The sequence below is a fragment of the Aphis gossypii genome, chromosome 1 (assembly GCF_020184175.1).
Source record: "Aphis gossypii isolate Hap1 chromosome 1, ASM2018417v2, whole genome shotgun sequence".
Taxonomy (NCBI): Eukaryota; Metazoa; Arthropoda; class Insecta; order Hemiptera; family Aphididae; genus Aphis; species Aphis gossypii.
The window spans coordinates 76,930,202-76,954,182 of record NC_065530.1 but is presented as its reverse complement, the minus strand read 5'-3'; the positions used below and the strand labels follow the sequence as shown (position 1 = coordinate 76,954,182).

Sequence of the window (23,981 nt, the reverse complement as noted above, 5' to 3'; positions counted from 1 at the left end):
GGCAAAGGGCTAGTAGTAGAAAAAAAAAGAAAAAAAGTCGTTCGCAGTCTCAACGGCGTGTGCGTGCGAATTCAGTTCTGACGGATATAGCGGCGGCGAAACGGATTTTCATAATTTTTTTGTCGTATATACTTATTATATCGGGAGGAGGTGTTTTTATATATAATAATAATAATAATAATATAAAGAAGAGAAACTTTTTTTTTCGTTACACAAAACTGTAACTTTTGTCTGTTAAATATTTCATGACAGCAAGTCTCATGCCGGTCAAAGTCAGCGTTTAAAGAACTACTGTACCGCCCGGGCGGCCGTCACGCGGTCTGTGCGCGCTCCTTTCGTCGCACGGCACAAATCCACCGGCATTCACGTGATCCGAATATTTAGCGAAGCCTCGCCCTCGCAGTGTAATATTATAGTGATTTCGTCTATACTTCCTCCAACCAATACCGGCACCGGCGGCGGGCCCACGCATAATTGAATCCTAGTTAAGTATCGTTATTATAGGTATTACTCGATGACATGCCCGTTCAGTCACGATTACCAGTTATTAATTATTTAACATTCGAAAATTATTGGCTGCCCGCACGAAAGCTCGTTTTAATAATAATGAACGCAGTATACGTGAGCTGCTCACCGTTTTATTGTCAATCGTTGAAATATTAAAACGTTGTATCGTTGCGTTATTCGACTAACAATAAAAATAATAATAATAATAATAATCTATAATAATATAATAATACGAAAAAAAATACCCTGTGCCTAACCTTTTGTTGTACATAGGTAGAAGATTGTGCTTAATTAACATGAGAGTATATTATCGAAATAATAGTATTATTATTATTTCCATCAAATAAATAACTCTATAAACGCATTATAAACCGATATTTAAAAATGATTTCACAAACTGAAATGGTATAATGATTTAAAGTATTTGTATTATGACTATGAAGAGAAATTGTGACGAGAAAAACAATTAATAAAAAAGCCGAGGAGAAAACTACTTTTCCACTAAAAGATTATAAATCGTATAAATCGAATAATTATAGGTTTATGAGTTATATTTTGATGTTTTGTGAAAGTAAAAATATATAGACAAGTTTTTTCTTCATATTAAAGGAACTCGGAAAGTTTAATCTGGGATTGGTCATACCTACCTACACCTTTCACGCACGTATACGGTAGGTAGAGGAAATGAATCTTCGCAAGTCCTATACATTTATACATATATGTAGCGCAGGAGGAAGTGTGTATAGTTTAGTGTGATCTCAACGGGACCAGGAAAACCTTTTAGCGCCCTATCGTTCGCGAGACACGCGTTATGCCCTTTCGGACGACCGCGACGACGAATATAGTACGACGTCTTTCCTTCGCTCGGCAGCGTATAGGATAATCCCAGAAGTGGGCGCACACGATATGCAACATTAATGGCACCCAAGTGACCGGCACTTACATTTATATTTCAACGACAACCAGTCGCGTTTCCCACGGCGCGCGCGTTACATGTGCCTGTCACGAAAACATTATAATATTATAATATAATCGCACGGTTCAATAAAGCCGTCGTCGTTCGTCACGTAGGTACGCGTGTTAGTGGTGTAATTTGGCCGTGTCTGGAGTGTGGGGAAGTCGGAAGAAATTTTTGTACATTTTATATATTGGCTAATAATAATTCCGCCAGAAAAAAATCTTGTATGTATCAAACGCACCTATCAATACAAACTGTTATGATATGTATAATAAAATTCTATGCATGAAATATGTATGAACAAGTGAAAACGAATAATTACATAATATTTAAATATTCACGTACAATCGATATAATTTTACGTCATACGATGTTGTCAATGTGCATCACTGTTCCGCGATAAAATAATATTTGACTGATTATATTTATAATATATTTATGCAAAAGTGGTTATATTACAAAATAATATTACTATAGTTATATACAGCTAGCATAAGAGATTCGGTGATGTTTTTTACATTATGTCTGTTATGTATACAATAATAATGTCAAATATGTAGATACATGTGATATGCCATTTTTTTTTTAAAGTCACAGAGGGATACGATACCGGAACTACCCTCTATCGTAATTATGCAACTGCATTACCTATGACAGCTGACATACGTATGACCCACCATCGAAAGCAAGCCAATTAAATCGGTATATTATCATATAACAACTGCTGTTCACCCAAGTTTAAAACGTCTTAACAAACAGGAATCGCTGGTCGTCGACGTTTATCGAGCAAATGAGTGGGTGGCGAGACAGAACTATTATATTATTATTATATCGGAATAAAGTCAAATAAAAATGTTTTTAAAAAAAAAAAAAACCCGATACGAAACGAAACGAATTAAAATCACGTAAGGTGTTGTTGACGAAGGTCTCGTGACTTGGCGGCCGAGCAGCCGGTGCCACCCGCTGGGTATTACGGTAACAATTATTTTTGTTGTTGTTGCAAAAAGCCCTCGGAAGAGGCTCTGAGAGTCTCGGATAATATATAATTATATAGGTTGCTTGTGCGCGTGTTATACGCGCGTCGTTGCAGTGTTGTACTCACGATTTATCGCGGACGTCAAAACACAAGCAAAGCACATATTATTATTATTTTACAAACGCGGTCTTAGGACGTCTGAAATGAAAATAGAACGGTCGAGTATATATCTGGAAACCAAAACGTTTCGATGTAATCAAAGTTTGTTACCGAATACAATATCTATATAATATGTTCCCGATTGACACGCGCGGCAGACTCTGCTCACAAACGCACGAATGACTTATTGCGAAAATTGCATTGAATGGGAATAATTATAATACATAGGTAGGTAGGTACGTATTACTGAATAACTTTCCGAAGAGTTGGTTAAAACGGCATATCTCGTTGGTTTAAATATTTTAAGTTCGATATGGGCAGGTAGTAAGTTGTTGCCGACCACGACATGAGTCTGTTGAAGATAACGATTCAATTCCATGGAATTTAAAAATATATAATATCGTTGGTGACATGAAAAACAGCTTAAAACTTTAAAATTAAAAAAATCCAATGTTCTAACAGAATACCATTTTTAAATTAGAATATCATATCTTATTTTGAAAATAACTGAATTTAAAATTCAATATTTTTGGAAATAATGTACAAATTGTTAATGTTTTATTGCATTGGCTGTTATCTTAGCTTATAAATTATAATATATTTTTCCAAGTTTAGATATGAGGTTTTTAATGTCACATTAGACGTTTTTGAAATGAATATCAAGTTAGTGACTTATTTAAAAATTTTAATCCCACAGTAGTTATTTCATTAACGGTTTATAGTAAGTAACATATTAGTGGTTTTAGTTATTATTTTAATCTTAAAATGGCGATTGGTACATAGAAGATATTATTGAAAGATATCTTATTTTTATAAAAAAAAAAAACTTCAAATACGTAAATTTGGAAAAAAGGCGGTTTTTTCGTGTGAACATGTTGAAGTCATTAAACACACGGTATACGACGTAGAACAATAATAAACAAAACCATAGTTTATTTGTTTTTTGTTCAATTGCGAGGTTTGTAAAATTATATAATTTATTATTTCGTTCTACACAATTATATAAGATTATATAAAAATTGTATATACCTAGGTATGTTATTATTATCAATAATAGTTCATAATACACGTATTTTACATTGTTAATAAACTATTACTTTAAAAAACGTCTAGTAATCTGCGCCATAATCGTCTAATGAAATTATTTGTCCCCTATCGCAAATATATTTATTTGTTAGAGTTCTACTTAGGTGATAAATAAAATAGGTTTTTTTCTCTGAAAGAGCAAATTGATTATCTATTGTAGGTAAAAGTAGTGACAAGGGCGTCTAGTGTACATAAAAGATTTTTTATTGTTCTTTAGGCGTCAAAGGAACTATATCATGTTTTGCCCATCGGTCGAAGTACAAAACAATCCACTTCGCCTCCATTCGATTCCCTTAAGTTTATCACTCTCGGGTTTTCCGGCAAAATATCTTCAAATATCCGATAATCGTGCGAGGGTGTGTAATTTCCGTTAGAATGGTTTTAGTAGCCGATTTATGGCTGAGAAAAGTTCAAAATGCTCTTACATTATCACCACGTATATTATAATTCCATTTTCCTAAAACGTATATGTACTAATTCAAACTAAACAATTTTTTATTTGAATGCATATTAAAATTATATATTTTTTATTTTAACCATATCTTTCAAGTAGGTGTGCAAGGGATAACGAGAGAAAAAATAATGTCACGCTTTAACAATATAACAAGAGGGTATTCCATTACTATTATGGACTCAATGGATCGAAATGATATACCGAACGAAGATTTTTGACGCCAGTGTGCAGGGGACGGACGAACCTCACTTGAACCTTTAGACGGAAATCGCAGTCATTAAAACGCGGATGGCAAAAAAAAGTGCACTCGAAAAGAATATGTCATTCTGCTGGGAGTTTACTGATCGTTCTCGATTTTGACCTTTATAATTTTTTGATTTTTTTTATCTTGTTCTGAATGCAATATATGCCATAGAGGATTATAGTTTATGGGAGGAAAAATAATTTTCTATAGCATTTGAAAAAGTAAAGCGTATTTGCAAGTATGGAAGAGATATTGAAATCGGAGACTTTTATAAACGTTAGTGCTTACCTATATATTAAAAAATCTACACGAGCAATTAAAATAAAAATAAATATACATCCATCGTTTGGGGTAAAAAAAAGGAAAAAAAAGTAAATCATCATTTATTATTTTTATTTTATATTCCGCAACGTAAATTTGATTATTTTTGTAAAATAATTTTTGATCGTTGAATTCCAAATTAAAATAATACAGTGTTTAAACACTATAATAAAGCAAATTGATCAAAACGAGTGACTATATCAATAATAATTACGATGTTCATATCATTGTATGTTTCTATTATTTTTAAAATATTAAGCTATCAAAATTATATTTTTAATGCATGTGATTTAAAACCAGTGTTCAAACTGAAATATATAAATATTAATATTATTAAATTAAATTAAAATAATTTTTCAATGTAGGTAATCATTAAAAACATTATAAAAATATGTTAACGTTTAAAAAAAATCATGTTGCTATTTGGATCTGTTACCACTCCATTTGGTTATAAAGTATACAAAAATAGTTTTTAAAAATTGAGAATTGCTTTGGCTTATCGTTGAAAAAGTTTAATATATCTTAATTATTATTTATGTTGGAATTACGAGTAAATCATAAGAGTAAACAAGTTTTTTTACATAATATGTAAAATTGTTAATTTTAACTATTGTTAATATTATTAAAAAAGGATAGGTAAATAATTATTATTCTATCTAATGCAGCTATTGAAGATGTCAAGTGAATCTCGTCATTAAGTAAAGGTATCTGTAATATATAGTTAAATTTAAATTCAATTTATTAGATAAAAAACGAATATGAACGATAACTTCTGTCCGCTTGTAGGTGTAAATTATTTAGGTTTTTAAAGAATTTCGTTAAAATTTGAAATTAAAGCACTTGTAAAGAATTAATGTAGCTTATTGAACAAATTTTTCTTTAAATTCATGTATTGGGATTTATAAGAAATTTATTGTTGAATTTCTATATTTTTGATATAAGAATAAAAGTTTAAAACTTACGTTTTTAACTACAACATAGTTTGTACTCTAACTTCTTTTGTTAAAATTTTAAATTCAAACTTATGTAAAATATATTTTTATGAACTTAAGAAATCTTGTGAGGAACTATGTATACAATTTTAAAAAAAATTTTAAACAAACAAAAACATATCTTATATAAGCCAAATAAAGTCTAAATTTTAAAATGTATAGATAAAGTATTTTAATTTTATTATAGCTTAGAAGAGAAATTTATAAAAATTTGTTTAAATATCCGAGTGTCAATTTTTATTTTTTATACAAAATACTACGAAATTGTTTTGTAATATATTAAACCAAATATCAATAAATATTTGAATAAGATTTTAAGTTATAGTTTTATGAAACTTGTATTTTCTCTTATAATATCGGAATTAAAATGAAATTTTTCAAGTTAAATTTAAAATTGTCTTAATTATAATATTCATAGGATTTTTAATAATTTTCTAATGTTAAATACAATTTTTAGATAGTCCTATAACTTGTGTAGTTAATTATAAACTAAATAGATATTACTACTTACTAAAAATAATATATGCCATATATTACCTACACAGAAATATATATGAACATTTGGTGCTGTATTTATTTCACGTTAAAAGGGTATGACAGCGAAAAAACAACAGATTTTCGATGATACAAGGAAAATAATATTATGCATACCAAAATACGTTCCGACACGTTTTTGACCAAAAATAACATCGTCCTGGTTGTTTTACTTATACTAGGCACACATAATACGATAGTGCATATGATATGAAAAAAGCTTTTTCCTCTTCGCTGGCTTTTAGGGTAGGTACACCTATTCGAGATATCGTTTACAAGAGCAACCCCTTTATTACATACGGGCGTGCTTGGGGTAAGGATTAATGAAATAATTACGGCGCTCACATCTCACATACACGGACTCACATACGAGAGGATTAGCAAGAAAAAAGGAACAAGCTGAATAGTGGTGGTATATACGTGCCGGTAAATACCGTTTTTGCTTCATATTTTACCCTCCGTTGTCGTATGAATAATGATTACCGGTGTCCAGTTTTAAGCAAAAAATATTATTATGATCTCTAATAGAACAACAACAGAAAAAGAAAAACAGTAGCGCGTGTGCTATTTATTATCACAATATTTATGATATTAAGTGTTGAAAAAGTAACGGAATCCAAAGAAAAATTGACTACCTAGTTGGATAATACGGATTGATTTATTATTATAGTTTACCGAATAATAAAAATGGAACTTCTTTATAAGATTATTTATCAATGACTACCAACAAATTATTATTGTAAGATATCAAACATTTGTTTTTAAAATAAGTTTATATTAATGTTTACGGTGTCACCTAGCAAAGTAATATGTAAGTTTACTAAGGGTTTGAGTGACTAGTGTAAAGTAAAAACGTACCATGAACATTTTAATGATGTGCGCGATAAAATGTTTAAAATAAATTATTTATTGAAAAAAATATATTTTCATTAAAATTATCTGCATAGACTTCGGCAATAATGCATAATAAAGACTTAATATTATATTATATTATATTATATTATAAGTGAACTTAATTATTCTAAAAATTGAATTATAATATAGCAATTTTAGAGTTAGTTCTAAAGCTTTAGTAAACTTCTGTATACTTTAGTATTTCAACCAAGCCTTTGAAAATGAGCATCATAATTAAGTATGAAAATATCTATTTTAATTTTTTTATAATTCTGTAAATAAAATTCTGAAAAAATGTGTTTGATTTAGTTTATCTACGTTCTAGCGACATTTTGATGAATGAATAATTTTTTTTTTGTAAAATTATAATTTAAAATTTAGATTTGAAATATTTAAATTATTAATTATTAATATAAGTTATTATTATTATTCGACGTATTTCCGATAATTATAAATACTAAGGTTGCCTAAATATTTACATATTGCTACGATTTACGTTATTATTTATTAAAACTCAAGACATAATCGTGAAAATAATAGTTTATATATATATATATGTGTAATATATTATTATATTTACTAAAGATTAAAAAAAAATAATCGTCCAACCTGGTTAGATTTTAGGAAAGTATTCGTTGGGTTACGCGTTTTGAGCGGTACGGTATATTGGCGCGTTGAAGTTTCCGTAACGGCGTGGCGAAAAATGCCCGACGGTCGACAGAACGCGAGAACGGCATGATGATATAATAAATTTTGTTACTCAAAAACTATAAAAAATTTATGAAAAAAAAAACTGGAAGTATAGACGGAAGTATCTGCGTGCCTTAGCGATGTAGTAATTCTAAATTTTACTAATTATTATTTATTATTATAGTGAAGTAGTATTCATAACCAGCGACGGACCGACACTGAACGTGTGCCCATCCCAACAATCCGAGTTCGAAAAACTTGGCCGCCCTTCATATATAAAGTTAAAATACTTAAACTTCTGTAAAGTTTTTCTCCGTGCACTTTTTAAAGTCCCGAAAACTCGATAGAACAACAAACAACAACTAAGTTTGCCGCACCTAGTCACTTTTATTACAGTTTGGAAACAAAGTTCACCGGCCCCACCGCGCCCCAACTGTCGCGGCGTTCCGGACACGCGGTCTGCAGTTCTCAATCGAAGACGCAACGATAACGACGACGGTATAATCGGTTATTATGAGAAATAAATTGAATATTATACTTATTATGTGTTTAGTAAATGTTAAGATTAAAAACAAAAAAAAAAAAAAATCGTAATAAAACCAAACCGAAAACAAAAATTGTTAAAAAAAATAGTGTTCGTGTGGTACATACCTGACTCGGTCGCCGTGTTTGTCGGACTCCGCGCTACACGGAGCTGTACGAGTAGTACGACGTCGTATGCGGGGAGGAAAAAAAGTAACCCGACCGAAATGTTGGGAAAAGTTTTTCCCGCGCTCTCCACTGCTGCCGCTGCTGCTGCTGCTGCCGCCGCCGCCGTTAACACACACCCCCAAGCCCCACGAACGATCGCGGCCGACCAGTGCCGACACCGAACCGAACTGTTGGAGACGCGGTGGCCAAATGAACGCGCCGGCGGACCTACGGGACACTCTACCCCCTGCGATAGGGTCGGTCTTGGTTGCCGAAAACGGTGGGGATGGAAGTCATTGTTGTGCAGCGCGCGGAACTTGCCACGGCTCGCGCTCAAAATGGATTTTCAGCAAAGCGTCTTTACTCAAGACGTGTTTTGTTTGTCGAATTTTTTTCCACCCCCTCTCATTCACTAAATATACGTGTGTGTGTGTGTGTGTGTGTATGTGGTCGAAAAATAACGAAATTTTTAATCATAAATTTAAGTTGGTTTTTTTTTACTACTATATTAACGCAATCAAAAATTGTTTTTTAAATTTATTTTAATGGATATAGATTTAATAATTATAATGAAAGATAATTAAAAAACATAATTAATTCAATTGATCTAAGGGAGATCAAATTGTCATTGTAATTATACGATGTGAATATATCGAGGATATCCGATATCATTGAGTAGATTGTCACATATGATTATAACGATGTGGTTAATTTATAAAAAAAAACCCGTTGAATTTTAAGTATTGTATAATAATTGAGCATATGAATCTTAAATATAAAACAATTATTTATAAAAATTCATTTATGAAATATATATTCAAAATACATACAAAATTCTAAATAAAAATATTTGAAATAAATTAAACTTGTGTATGCTGTATACTATTAAAAACTATAAAAAATTACAATAAATACTATTTTTATAAATCTTGATAATATTTCTCATTTCACATTTAATATAAGTAGGTAACTAATATTAATTGATAATCTTCAAATCAATTATCGTTTTAATAATTGGTTCAGATAGCTAGGTTTGTTAGTATTGGCTATAAACCCTAAAAGAAGACTGTTTGGTCACCATCAAATTTAGTAAATTTAATTTGCGTTTTGGATTCTGAGCAATGAACTATTCAAGTAAAACTGAAGATAAACTTATTATTTTGCACAAATAATTAAATTATTTGTTTAGCATGTTCTATTATACCTATTCATTCAGTATTTAATATTTATTGGTTGCTAGACAATCATAATATCATTGTGTGAATATTTATATAGATTCGTAATAATTCTAGGTACGTAATATACACATTTTATTTTACATCTTACATATTTTTGTAAATATATTTTTACAGTCATACATATGTTTAATAATATTTACTCTTTTTTAAGAAAGGTTATTAAAATAACAAAACTCAATTAATTCATAAAAACAAGAATGAGTATATGTTTACTACAACTTTGAGGAGGAGATTTTTATATTTTTAATTTGAATAGACTAAAATAAAAATTAAACTTTTAAAATAAAAATTATTTTTACTTTTTAATACATTTTTTTATGTTTTTTCTTGAAATAAAAATAATTTTTTCTACTCTTTCACAACTAATTCTATTTAATTGGTCAATCTTTATTATACATTTTTATAATAGTAAAGTGGGGATTACATTATTGTATTCAAATAAGTCAAAAATACTAATTATTTATTAATAGGTTATTAATTAATATTCATTACCTACAAACAATGTGAATATGAAAAATTTGTTTATTTAAATTTAGGATAATAGTAATAAAAACCATGTGTTCAATTATAGAGCTCGTCTCTCATAATAGAAATATACATTTGATTTAAACTCATATATTTTTTATTCTGAATATTTTCAAACATATCAACGGAAAAATTAATGACAGACAGATTCACCCGACCAGATAAATTCCATTGCTCTAATCTCGCGCGGAGACTGTTTACAAAATGTAGTTCTTTTCTTCGTCATTGCGAGGCGGTTTATGATAGTAATAATATTATTTATGTGACGTGTAATCATTTTAATTTGTCAATTGTATTAACTATAGCGGTGGTGGCGGTCGAGTATAGTGACGAGTGCATCTATATCACTATATTCATAACAGTGACGATGGCGAGCGCGAAAACGCGAGAGGGTTGATAATGAATTACGGACAGTGAATTCTATTAGGATAAATATGCCGCCTTCGTGCCTTTTAAGAGGATTAATTTGGCCGAAGCCAAACGTATTTACCTTTTTCGACCCTTCTTGGTGCTGTCCCGCCCGCTATAGCCGGGCGGCGTATATAATACATATACTATCTCAGCGGCAGAGTCCTTTTAAACGTCTGTCAGTTTATTACTGGTAAATCTGCTGACATGCTTGTCGTTTTGTGCTTATGGAAATTACGGTGCCCATATACTGGTGACCGAGTATAATCTGGTCCTCATCTCGTCATCTCGCCGTATATTATAATATTATGGCCACGAGGACGGATGGACAAACGAATGGCCGCGCCGTGGCTTCGACCTACGTCAAAAATAATATGAGACGTAGGCTAAAACACCGCAAACGCATAATCCGATTATGACGACAATTCGGCCGCGTTATGTAAACGTTATTAAAATATAATATCACGATAATAGCTACTACTATCCTACAGATGACTAGCGCGAAAAAATATAAATTAAAAAACCAATAAGTAGGAGATAGGTACCCGTAAAATTTTCTAATAAAAAAAATAAAATATTTTATTGGAAAATCTAAAATATTATATTTGAGTAACATTTAGTTGAAAATAATACAACCGAGAGTAAACAGTGGTATTAAATAACATCATTTGTAGTAGTATAGAGTGTCTTATCATGTTGATTTATGTTTTTGCATTAGATACATTTGGCTGATAAGGTGAGTTTCCAAAATTAATTACTGAGTTTGGGTAAATAAACCAAAAAAGAAAATATAGACTTCCATAGACCTACTCAAAATAGAACATACACGTCTTATTCTTTAATACTTAATAAAAGGAAATATAATATCTTTCCATTTGCTTGTATGGGTATCTTTCTCATCGTGATATTAATCTTTCGATTTATATTTTTGTAAATTTGATAGCAAGTTGAATATTTGGTTCAACAAAAACATAATATAATAATATGAGAAGAAAAAGTATAAAATATTGGTTCCTTCGGGCCGGATTTGAACCAGCGGCCTATGGATATCTGAGATTGTTTAACCACTACAGTCCACCGCTCTACCAACTGAGCTACCGAAGGTGTTGCATGGTAAGCTATTTTTTTAGGTATATAATTTATAAACGTGCAACAGCACTTTCACTTGAAACGCAACGCCGTTACATTCACCGAATTCCGGTGGCAAATGTGAACGTATATGAAGCAAGCTCGAACGACGTGTTTTACAAAAAAAAAAAAAATAAAACAGCAGGAAGAGGTTAATAATAAAACGGAAAACAATATGAATGTAATTATCTAAACATCACAAACCCCTTTTATTATATTTTAATCATAATATATTTATCTCTCATCTATGTGCATTATTTTGTACGATTATATTGAATGTAAGTGATTATTACTATATTATATTAGGTTCCATGTGATCAGGTTTTTGAAATAAATTAGTAATTCTACATGATTAAATTTGTCAACACATAAAAGTTTAAAATTAAGGTCGTTGACTTTTAAAATTATAATTTGAAATAACTTTTAAACTAATGTCTGGTGTAAGTGTAAACATTTTAATACTTTATATTATGTTGTTTAAAAACCCAGTATCTTATTTTATATATTGTGTATATTTTCGTACTTGTCTTCACATTTTTTAGTAAAATAAAACATAATATTCATATTAAAGAATTCAAATATTTAATTTTAATAGGTATTGGAAAACATAAACGAGTATAAGTTTATTCAAATATGGCGAATCGCTATTATAATTATTAGTAGTCGTATAACAGTTGTTAATATTTAATATTGTGTTTAAATAAATTATAAAAATAATTTATCGAACTTTTTCATTATTGATAAAATAATATTTTATTTAAAAAGCATATACAATAACTTTTAGTTGATAAATTATTTATTATTACTGTTAACATGGCTAAAAAACGTTCGATATCGTTTTTATTGTTGTATAATATTTCACCACGTATATCATTATAAATTGTCTTTAAATCGTCTCGTAACACCTTATTACGCAACATTAAGATTTATATACAGTATAATTATTTAATTATAACATCGTGATAAAAATACGTTTTAACGAATGAAAGAAAAAAAAAGTTTCCAACAGTTTAATTTCTTGGAGAAACGAAAATTAGCCTGTGAAAAAATTGTATTGAGATATAGTACAACAACTATAATAACGCCAAAACTGTGATAGAAAATAAAAAGAAACCGTCTGCCCGGCTAATAGTTCAATTTGACACCATCGCAGGCTCGTTATACGAATGTGCACTTTTGATTATACCAATAAGTTATAGGTTAGGATGTTATAATCAGACGGTCACAATTATAATCCCTTTATGGACGATCATTGCCAAAAAAAACTGTCTAGTTGCATATTAAAAAAAAAAAAAAAAACATCAATACATTTATGTGCCAAGGCGATCGACAATCGCCGATTATTGCGATCATTAGATTAATAATAATATCGTATCAAAGCTTCTCGGAAGGAATCGAAATGTGGATTATTTTTTTTCCATTACGTAATAATTGAGCTTGAAGGAAAATTCGCTTGAAGGACGGGCGGGCGGTCAGGCGGCGCGCGCGCGCGACACGGCCGTGGCGCCCGGCTGACGTGTCGGCACTGCCGCGCCGTTACGCCGAATACGGACCACCTCTGGACGGCAGTGCGCACGGTCGGAAAGTTTTGCACGCCTCCCGACCCACGCGAACTTTAGCCGGTGGTATATAGTGGCGCAAAAGTTTTGCCACCCGCCGACCGGTCGACGACGGCGCGCGCGCTTTACGGTGCGACCGAGGCGGGTTGATCGGTGGCGATGAGCGGGCGAGTGGCACGGCGGACGGGCAGGTGGTTAGTCGTGGAAGTAATACGGGTAGGTGGAGGGGGTTAAAGTTTCGAAACGGTTTTTCATCGAGCAAACCTCCCCCGGTTGCCCCCCCACACCCATCTCTTCGACAACACCCCCGCCGACCGTCGCTTCACACACACACACACACGCACTGTGCTTCCGAGACCCCACGGCCACAGTTTCCCAGGACACACGACAGTTTTTCTCTTTCTTGCTCTGCACCAGCGATAGCAGCAATACTCGTTTCTTATTCGTCATCACCGCGCGCCCGCGAAAGACCGTCTCATATATATGCGACGCACACACCTGACCCCAACAAACTCTGTACAACGCGATCTCTAGTATTTTATATATATATATATAAATACCTCGATATATGCGATACGTATAAAATACTACGCGGTAATGTGATATTACCGTATCTTAAAATATTTGAATAATAGTAATAAAAAAAAAACACAATCATAATATTATTCACAATCGAATTTACCTCGAAAATTACGATGTAGTGTCGAGTGTATTGCAGCAGCAGCTTCTCCGCATCACTAAACGGTTTTTATTACCCACCTCGACCTAATTTTGTCTCTATCCAACCACCTTGCAATGCTAACGAGAATGACGACGACGATTATATTATTATGGTTCGATGTTACGAACGTCTTGCACTTCAGATATTATATTATTTGATGACATAATGTATAAGCGTGTTCGTTTTCCAGCAGAACGTTCAACAATAATAAATATGTATTTGGAAAACATTCGTAGACGCTCTCAAGTGATTAGACTACGAGTAAAAGCGATAAATAGTTTCACACTCGGATAAGTCTCGTCTAAATTGTAATATTAAAATTCCAAACTTCGCATGGATTAAAGACATTGTAGACGCAGTCTCGCGTAGATGTAATTTCTAAGATTGTATTCGACCGATTTAAAAATATATTTACGAGAGAAAATAATCTCCAAATGGACATTAGGTTTATACTAGCAATAAATAATTATTATCTACGTTGCATGTTATTAAACTTATATTGAGTCATTGATATTGTCAGGTTAATGAAATTGTTGCGATTGATAAAAATTATGTTTACACAATTTTCCAAATATAAACTTGGAATAATAACAAATCAAATCAGAGCAATAAACTTTAAAATATGCAAATATTAAAAAATGAATAAAAGCCAAAACATTATTACAACATAATTTCTAATACTATCGTTTTATTGAAAAATGTTATTAGGTATAACAAAGAGTTGCCTATATTTCATAATTATTATTACAGATATATGCATTGTGAATTTACTATTGAATTGAAAGTATATAATCACGTTGAAAAAGACTTATTTTTTGTTTTTATGCAACATTTTAAATTCAATCAATTAGACACAATCAAGTAAGTATAGAATATTATAAAAACAAATTAAGTAATAGATAAACTTAGTATGCGGTAAACGGTATTAGATCTCGAACAAAAAGCACTAGCTATTACACATATTTTTCATGTGTTTTGATGAATATAAGAGTATTATAGTATTCAGTCCAATAATTCAATTTCGATTGTCAGATGATGGGTTCTAAAATAAGCGTGCGTATAATACACTTAAATAGTACATTAAAAACACGGTATTATGTTGTATTGTTATAACCGGTCAATGCGCAATACGCAAACACATCGCATTCTGCTAACAACAATAGTTATTGTAACAATAATAGGGGCAACAACAATTCGCGTGTATTCGAGACGTCGCGGTAAATGGCAAAAACAATAACACACGACGGAAATTTTGGGCGACGCCTTTACGGCCGCCGTTATAAAACCGTCGATATATTAAATGGCACAAAACACGTAATAATATTCTATGTGTATACAAATAAATATACACACACATACACACACATATTCACCAACACTAATATATCCACACACCCACGAGAGCGCGCGCTCGTGCCGCATACGAGTTATATACGTTGTAATATGTATAGAAGACTTTGGTGGTAGCAGCAGCAGTAGCGTCGGCAGTGGTAGATATACCCCTGGGGAGAGTATCCCTCGCGGGGAACTTTGCAAAACATTAACGTTATATAATACGTACTATCGGAACCCACTATCGTGGCGCAGGGTGTAGGGGTGTTTCACGGGGTTGCGATCGGTGGTGTCGCGTATGCGACGTAGGATGGCGAGGGACGCGGAGTGGTCGGAGAAATTTTCTTCCCGCGGCACACCTGTAGCCGGTCGTAGGGACAAGGTCCGAAGCACGCACCACGGTCGTCGTCGTCGTTGTCGACGATGAGGGTGGCGCACGAAATGTATACGTTTGTCCGGCGTGACGTGTCAAACGTCGTTAAAAAACCGTCACCGTAATGGGGTGGATGGGTTGTGGGTGTAGAGCAAACGTCGCGGCCACACACGGTTTTCGGCTCTCAAAACGGCGGCGGCGGCATATTCGTATTATTAGTTTGTGATTTACGAGGAGACGAGAACGGTGGCGACGACGACATCTGCTGCTGTGGCCCCGGGTCCACTGCTGCAGATCGTGACTTAAACTTTCACGAGCCGACTGGTGGACGGAGGGACGGTGGACGTGCAAAACGCATTTCGAAAACGTTTTAATCGCCACGTGTGTCACCCGAGCTTTTAAAAATTAAATAAATACAAATCGCATCCCTTTTGGTGCGGTTTTTAAGCGGAATCTCATTGCTCAGCTAGCTATTAAATGTGCACAGTAACATAAGATTCTGGAAAAACTTAACTCGGCCATACAATGCAAAACACCAACCTCTCGTTAGACCAGCATAATTTGTATGATAACTCATAAGGTTCAGAGAGAAATATTCAAGTACGTTTGTGTAGTCTTACAAGCGCCAGATTTTATACAAGGAATGTATATACGTCACTATTTCGGGGATAGATAAAAATCAGTTTAGAAGTGCCTTTATTGCAAGAAAATCCCCGTTGTAATTATAATATAGAATGAAAAGACATATTAATTAATATATAATATACAAAATAATCATCAACAAATACATTTTAATTACAAAACCATTTTCTTGAAAATTAGAGATGATTTAAATGATTTCAACCAGACCTAATAAATAATAAATAATTGATCTGAAATTTCTGATTTCACATTAAATTCATTCAAAATTGTATTCTATTTTAATATAATATCCTTATAGTGTTGCTCTCAGAAAAATAATAATAACAAAAAAAATTATAGTAAATAATAAACACATTATTTGTTTTCAATTAAACAAATATAAATATTATAGTTTTTGAAAACAAGCTTAACCCCATTCTTATATTTAAACAACGCGCTTGGCCGAACGAAGTGTGGTGCGTGCGTATTGTATTATATACAATATACATAGGGATGGACGCGCGGACAAGATAAAGCACGCGTTGACTAATTGACCCGAAGTCCCCGACCATACGATAAATGACCATCTTTTGGATACCCTTGGTATCGTAGGCAGTGGTGGCGTTTAGAAAGGGTAGAGTGTGCCGGCGGCGGACACTAATACGACCCGTCGGTGCCGTGTATGTGCGTACGGACTCGTGCCCGCGCATAAAAGACGACCAAACACGATGGTTATCAATCCGGTTGGCGGTGGTGTAACGTTATCATGACCGTGCAATAATAATAATAATAATAATATAATACGTACACCCGTTCACGTATGCCAAGTTACTAAACCCGCTTTTTCATATTATAGATTCAAAATCTTCAAAATTTTCGCCAATAATTTTCTATTGTTTATTTATTTATTTATTTTTATTTTTTAACTGCACATGCCAAAATTCATAGCAACTAGCAGGTAAAATATAGAAATTAATTCATATCATAACTTATAGTTAATAATTTAACGTTGAAATTAAAATTTAAGTTCAACAAAATAAACAGTGGTTCTCATTAGCAATTTGCACAAGAACTGTTAAAGAAGGTGGTTACATAAATAGCTGGTAAAAAAAAAAAAATGAAAATTGGTTCTCGTTAAGGAACTCTGTAATTAATGTACAAAAGCATTATAGAAGAATCAACTTCGTCTACGAGAAATTTTCTCAAAAATTTAAATTAAAACGTTTATCTCGATTTGAAATGTAAGATAGATTTAAAGCTTTGAACAAGAGAGCAGTCATGAGGAAGACAATTAATTTTGAGGATATATTATGGTGTAAAACAAAAGAATATACGTTGAACTTTTTTGAACATTAAAGATTCACTAGTGAGTATTGATAGATACTAAAAACAAAATTGTATTATGAATTAAAGGGAGAAATTAGAAAAAATAATTTTTAATGAAAAAAGTGTGTGCACTATGTGCACATATATGAAGTGAAACTTCTTTCGCGAGAGCAGCCAGATTGAATTTTATTGTTTGGATCAGTATTTAATTGAAATTTTTATAAAATGACATACAAAACTGTTTTCATAAAAATATTAAAGGTAGATTATAGGTATTATATTATTATAGATTTAATTAAAATAGCATTAAAATATAGTTATTATAGTACTATTAATATTATTAATATTTAAATATATATATATATATTATTTATATTGGTTGTAAAGTTTGCATTGGCAAGCATAATTAAATGGCACATTGGAGCATGAATTTTAAATTAGTTTTTTTCAATTGTTCATAGCCATATGTACTTAGGTACATATTTTAAATTAATAAATTAACATTCCTGTTATTACTATTACTTGGTTATTATTTAATAATTATCTACGACTAAGTTAAAAATAAAATTAAATAGGTAGTTTAGTTGAGCTGCTATATTATCTTCAGAAAATGTAAATGATTTTTTTTTGTCATTTTTCTAAACAAAAAGTAAACTTTATATTAACAGGTTAACGGTTAACCTGTTAATTATCTGGATTTAGGTTCATACCTACCTATTATTATGTTTTGATTACGTATTATTAATTTTAATATACTTAACTACTATATACCTATTAATACATACATTTTGAACATAATTTATAGATTAAAATAACTTAATTGGTAATAATTAGGGCCCGGATTTTTATGCAAACATTTTTGTTAAATATTAAACATTATAACTAATAATGTTATATTATACCATACCTATTTGGTTATTATATTATCTTATTAAATGTATACATTTATTTTCTTATACTTAACATTTTTAAAAGTAGGTACTTACCTATTTATACAGTATTTTATTATCTTGATTGCAATGATAATAAATACTTATACTATTTTTGATTACAAATATTAAAACTTAATAAATCACTATTAGATATATCTAAGAATTTTATACTTTTTAAGTAGATAATTATGTGTTAATTAATAAAAATAATTTTAGGAAAAAAACAAAAACTAGGAAATGTTTTTGAAGGGCTAGGTGCTAATAGGCAATAATTATTAATTATATTATGTATAATTTACACAAAATCTCTTATTGGCAACCCATGTCAATAACTAACTTAACATAATATAGTTATTGCCATGTATTGTATATTTTAAATGAAAACATGAAAGCATTTAAAATTATATAAGTAAACTCTAAATGTTTTTTAAGATTCAGAATCTACTGAACATTACTGTTTGCGACCGTTTACATACGATTAAATGATTATTTTCATAGGTTTTAAGAAATTTCTTACCTTTATTAATGTCTTCAATCTTGTTCACTATCGGTTTTTGAATAAAATGTCGTATTTTACCACTCACAGAACAATAATAACATTTGGCGCAAATATAAATAGGACAGTGTGACCAACTATTTAATAACATTTGATGCAAATATAAAAAGGGTAGTGTGACCAATAATTATTTAAAAATAAATATATAAGCTTGGCACTCATGTACCATAGCCTTTATACTAAGTTTCGTTACGGATTTTCTTTCCTTGAGCTCGTGTTACCTGACCTTATAGGATTACTCCCTTCGCGCATAGAAGTTTCACTTCAATAAAATCTAAATTCAAAACACATTTATTTGGTAAGAATAAGAATTTGAAGAACTTAAAGCATTTTATAGAATATTTTTAAAATAGGTATAAGGTCCAAGACATAAACCAATTTTGTATACAGTTACAGACAAAATACGTTGCCAACTTTACGTAACCTACTCAAGTTATTTTAACATTTTTAAATCGATATCAAACAAAAGTCCACTAGAACTGCATACTTTAAGAAGTGAGTAATTGTTTTTAAAATATTGATGGGTGTCTCAACTTCTAAAGCTAGCCTCTTGTTATACAATTTGGATGGGTGTACTGTGGGTGTACTTGAGTGTGTGCCAACATTACGTAAGACACGCGTTTGTTCTGTATTTCAGGTGTAATTAAAACGGCCCCGTTAACAACATGACAATAAGTTGTGAAAAGTAATATAATATATATTTATAAATAGGATATAGCTCTAAATTATACTAAAATTTAATGGATCAATTGCCGACTGCCGTGTACCAATAAGTAATGTTTAAAGAACCAATTAGCTCGTTATTAGTTCATTAAATTTATTTTGATGTTTTTTACGGTGCATTGAAATGTCACACGACCTGCCTAATTATATGCTTTTAAATATGATTATATTTTAGTCAGCGCACTCAAAAAAATAATAATAAACAATCATAATACAATTAATCATCTACAATGTAGATGTAGATTCTACATCAATGACAGCTCGACGATTATTTTCATATAACGAGAATCGTTGTGAATTTTTTTTTTTGCTGATGATTTTTTTTGTTATAATATTTATTATAAGTTATTGTGATGTATTTCACGAAAAATATCGTTTTTGTAATTGACTTTGTTCTTACTTTTTGATTATTTGCCATGTACTTAGAATATATTCGCATACATCAAAATTATAGCCCATGTGTTCCAATGTCATAATCTTGTCTTTCAACCCCTTCGCATCATTAACAAAGTTTTACAGTTGGATGGATATCAGCTTATTGTGTTCTACCCACGACACTAAATTATTATACGTATATACTACAACTATAATATAATTCGAGACAATGAATAATTTTAACAATATCCGCGTGCAATGCGTAACTGGATAGTCATGTTTAAGTACATGATATTATTATTATTATTATAATGCAAGATGTTACGATTAATCCATCAATTAATACAATGAAGGGTTATGCAAGCAATAATATAAAAAATCAGATTATACGTCAGTATTATATTATGCGAGTATATGGATTTGAATTTATTACAAGGTTCTAAAAGTTGATAACTATAAGTATTAATATTTCATAATGTAAAATGTGTATAATATAACTAGTCATTTTTCAATAAATTCAATAATGGTTTTGTAGATTTTTCAATTTAAGTGTGTTTTTTCATGACTCGCTACAATATACAGACTTACTATGGAAGATCTACCACAGTCCAAGAACACTACCCTAGCTATTTTTACTTTCATAAAACTCTTCTAACCACGTAAACTCCTTTGTCTAATACTATCCTTTCGTACATTAACAGACAACCCTTTCTGTAGATTCGAAGTAAATGGACATGTGATCTATTGAAAAATCCATAAAAACTTAACGCTCTTATTATATATATTCATAAATTGGAAGCAGTAATTTCCAAGTCAAGAAAAAATTGTTAACTTATTTACTTATTCTATTATTTTGTGTACATGGATTTTTAATGTCTTTTATATAAAATATAATATATGTATATTACCTATATGCATAAAAGAAAAACACCTACCTATATAGTGTGTTATGTACTGACTTTCTCAAACCCCCAAACGTATAAAAATCTGAGGGGACTAGCAAACCCTTTCAAACAGTTGCTAGGATGTTATGTTCAAACACAACCCTCGAGTAAAAAGTATCACGTTCGTGTAATACTACTATCAACACGGTCTACAAGATTCTGATTTTTTTTTTTGCGAGTATTGTGATGTGTATATATAATACATATACGTGTCCCTGTGGATAACAAAAAGCTGAACTATTTTGAAAAAAATAACACTGACTGAAAGACAAAATCGAATTTTGTAATAACTTACTATATGGGGGACAATAAATTATATTGGCATCAACATTAAAGATTGTTTTAATTAAATGTTTATTTATGTTTAATATATTTTGAATATTATACGCAAGATTTAAGTAACATAGGTTTAACAACATAATTTTTGTACTGGTAAAATTTAGAATAATACCAATAAAATTGTTATCAATTTATTAGAAATAAATTACTTAAACACATATATATTCTAATGTATTAAATCATCTATGATTTCTATAGTTTGTATCAAGAAATTAAATACTTATTTTAATATTTCTTATGTCTTGTATTGAAACTGTCAATAGATAAATAGGTATTTAAAATTATCTGCTAAATCAGATTCGCTTTCTACAACGATAAAAAAACAGTTCTTCATAAATTTTTTTTCTATCGATTAGGCTCACCATTATCATTATGAAAAGAATACAATAACATCGTTTGACTTCACAAAAAGTAGAAAAATTTCAAAAACGAAAGAGAGGCACAAATATATGCATGCTATATTGCTACGTGCATTTAACATCGTTATAACTGCCTCATTCCTTGCTGGCTAAGGACCGTAAAACTAAATGTGCGTATTAAATAATTAAAGTTGTTTAAAGTCTCTGCGTTATGTGTGTCTTATATTCCATCAATGTCAGCGTCTCGGCGATGATTACATTTGCCACTTCTGCATCACCCCCCTCATGAGCACCACTTAAACATATTGCTCCGACCAAAGCGTATCCAATCTTAATATAACCATAATAATATACAATGTTCGATAAATGCACTCGATGATAGTATATATTATTTTAATATATTTAAGTCACAAGAAAAAAAAAAGTAAATATAATATTACATTATGATGTTCTTTTGAACCATTGTTATACATTCCAGTACACGATGTTTCGCTATACCAATAACCTAATCAATAAATAACTGTAGTTTAATTTTAACTTAAGTATGCGCGTTAAATGGATATAAACTGCAAAAGTGAAACATTCTTTCGATGTCGAATGTAACAAGTTTTATTGAGCGGTACTCATTACATTAATCCATGTTTTTACTTTTTACTTAAAATACCTATGATGTCATATCATGTTTTAATTTTTGAATTATTAAACTTAATACTTATATTATTAAACATAAAAAAATAAAATAAAAACTATAAAAAATAAAAAAGACAACTCTTTTTTGAAATGAGTACTGCTGCCAATGTGCAATGTATATGAGTACCTATATTATTATAGGTACGTGTACTTGTTATTATTCTCATTTACGAAACGTCCAATGGCGGTTGACATTTTTTTTCCAGATTCAAATTCAAGTATGCGAAAGTTAAATAAAAATAATATTAAATAGGTATATGATGTATAAATCATATAATGATAATTAAATGCATATAATGATATAATATAATGTGGATAATAATATGGCAGTGTGCATAAACAATACTTGACATTCAGATCGGATTTGTTTTTAATTGAATTTCGGACAATAAGCCAATCTTCGGTGAGGGGAAACGCGCATGCTGCACAAGTGCATCTTAAGGCCTCTGCACCGACAGGCAGAAAACTTTCCAGACGCGCAGGCAATAAAAAACTAACCGCTGCTCGAGCTTCACCATCTATATACACTACGGTATGGACTCTCATAATTATTGTATGTTGGGGCGTAGTGGTTTGGAGGTGAGGGCGAGTGCATAAGACGGGATTTAATCGTATTCTGTCGGTATGCAGTGTGCAAAAAGGCGGCTGACCGCTATAGAGAGAATTGAACTTAATTAAAAACCATGGAGGGGTCAACTCTACAGGAGAGAGAAAAGGCTAATCTAATTTTCCTCCTTTTTAGCCTCTCCTTTTGATTAGTCTTAAGGCCAATTGACAAAAGTTTAGTTTTAACGACAAAGCTACTGAGAAGAAACGTTTGTCCACTTAATTTTGCACACACCCTTCCCGATCATACTGACCTATCAAAGTGCAATCCTTTTATCCTAACCATTTTATTCAAAGGCACAATTTTAAAGGGGTAAAACGAATTTTAATCTTTATTTCTATCAATATTTGTAATAATTTTATTATGTTTTGATGTTTATCAAATGTCATTCATATATTTTGCATTATTATATATTTTGTAAAAAAAAGAAATATAAAATTATATTTTTCATACTACATTATACATCGTCACATATTTATAATTTTTTTTTAATTTTTTTATTTTAAACATGTTGAATTTCAATAATATTGAATTTCATGTATATCCCAACCATATTTTATTTTATTTTATAGAATTTTTAACTTGAAATGTAGGTACTACTAAAGATTCAATTTGTTATACAACGTTATTTCTATTTTTCGTGACGGTCGCTTATACTCTGCAGTGTCCTGCATTAAACAAATAATGATATAAAAATAGCGATGAATCTATTTTTTAGTT

The 23,981-nt window shown here is 30.9% G+C and overlaps 1 protein-coding gene and 1 non-coding gene across 2 annotated transcripts in view; both read right to left on the bottom strand.

The window, feature by feature from the left end:
• LOC114126281 (uncharacterized) overlaps nt 1-23,981 on the bottom strand; it is a 230,168-nt gene that overhangs the window by 93,318 nt on the left and 112,869 nt on the right.
• On the bottom strand, nt 11,689-11,780 carry Trnay-gua (transfer RNA tyrosine (anticodon GUA)). The gene is given in 2 exon segments: nt 11,689-11,724; nt 11,744-11,780. It is a non-coding gene; the product is annotated as a tRNA-Tyr (tRNA).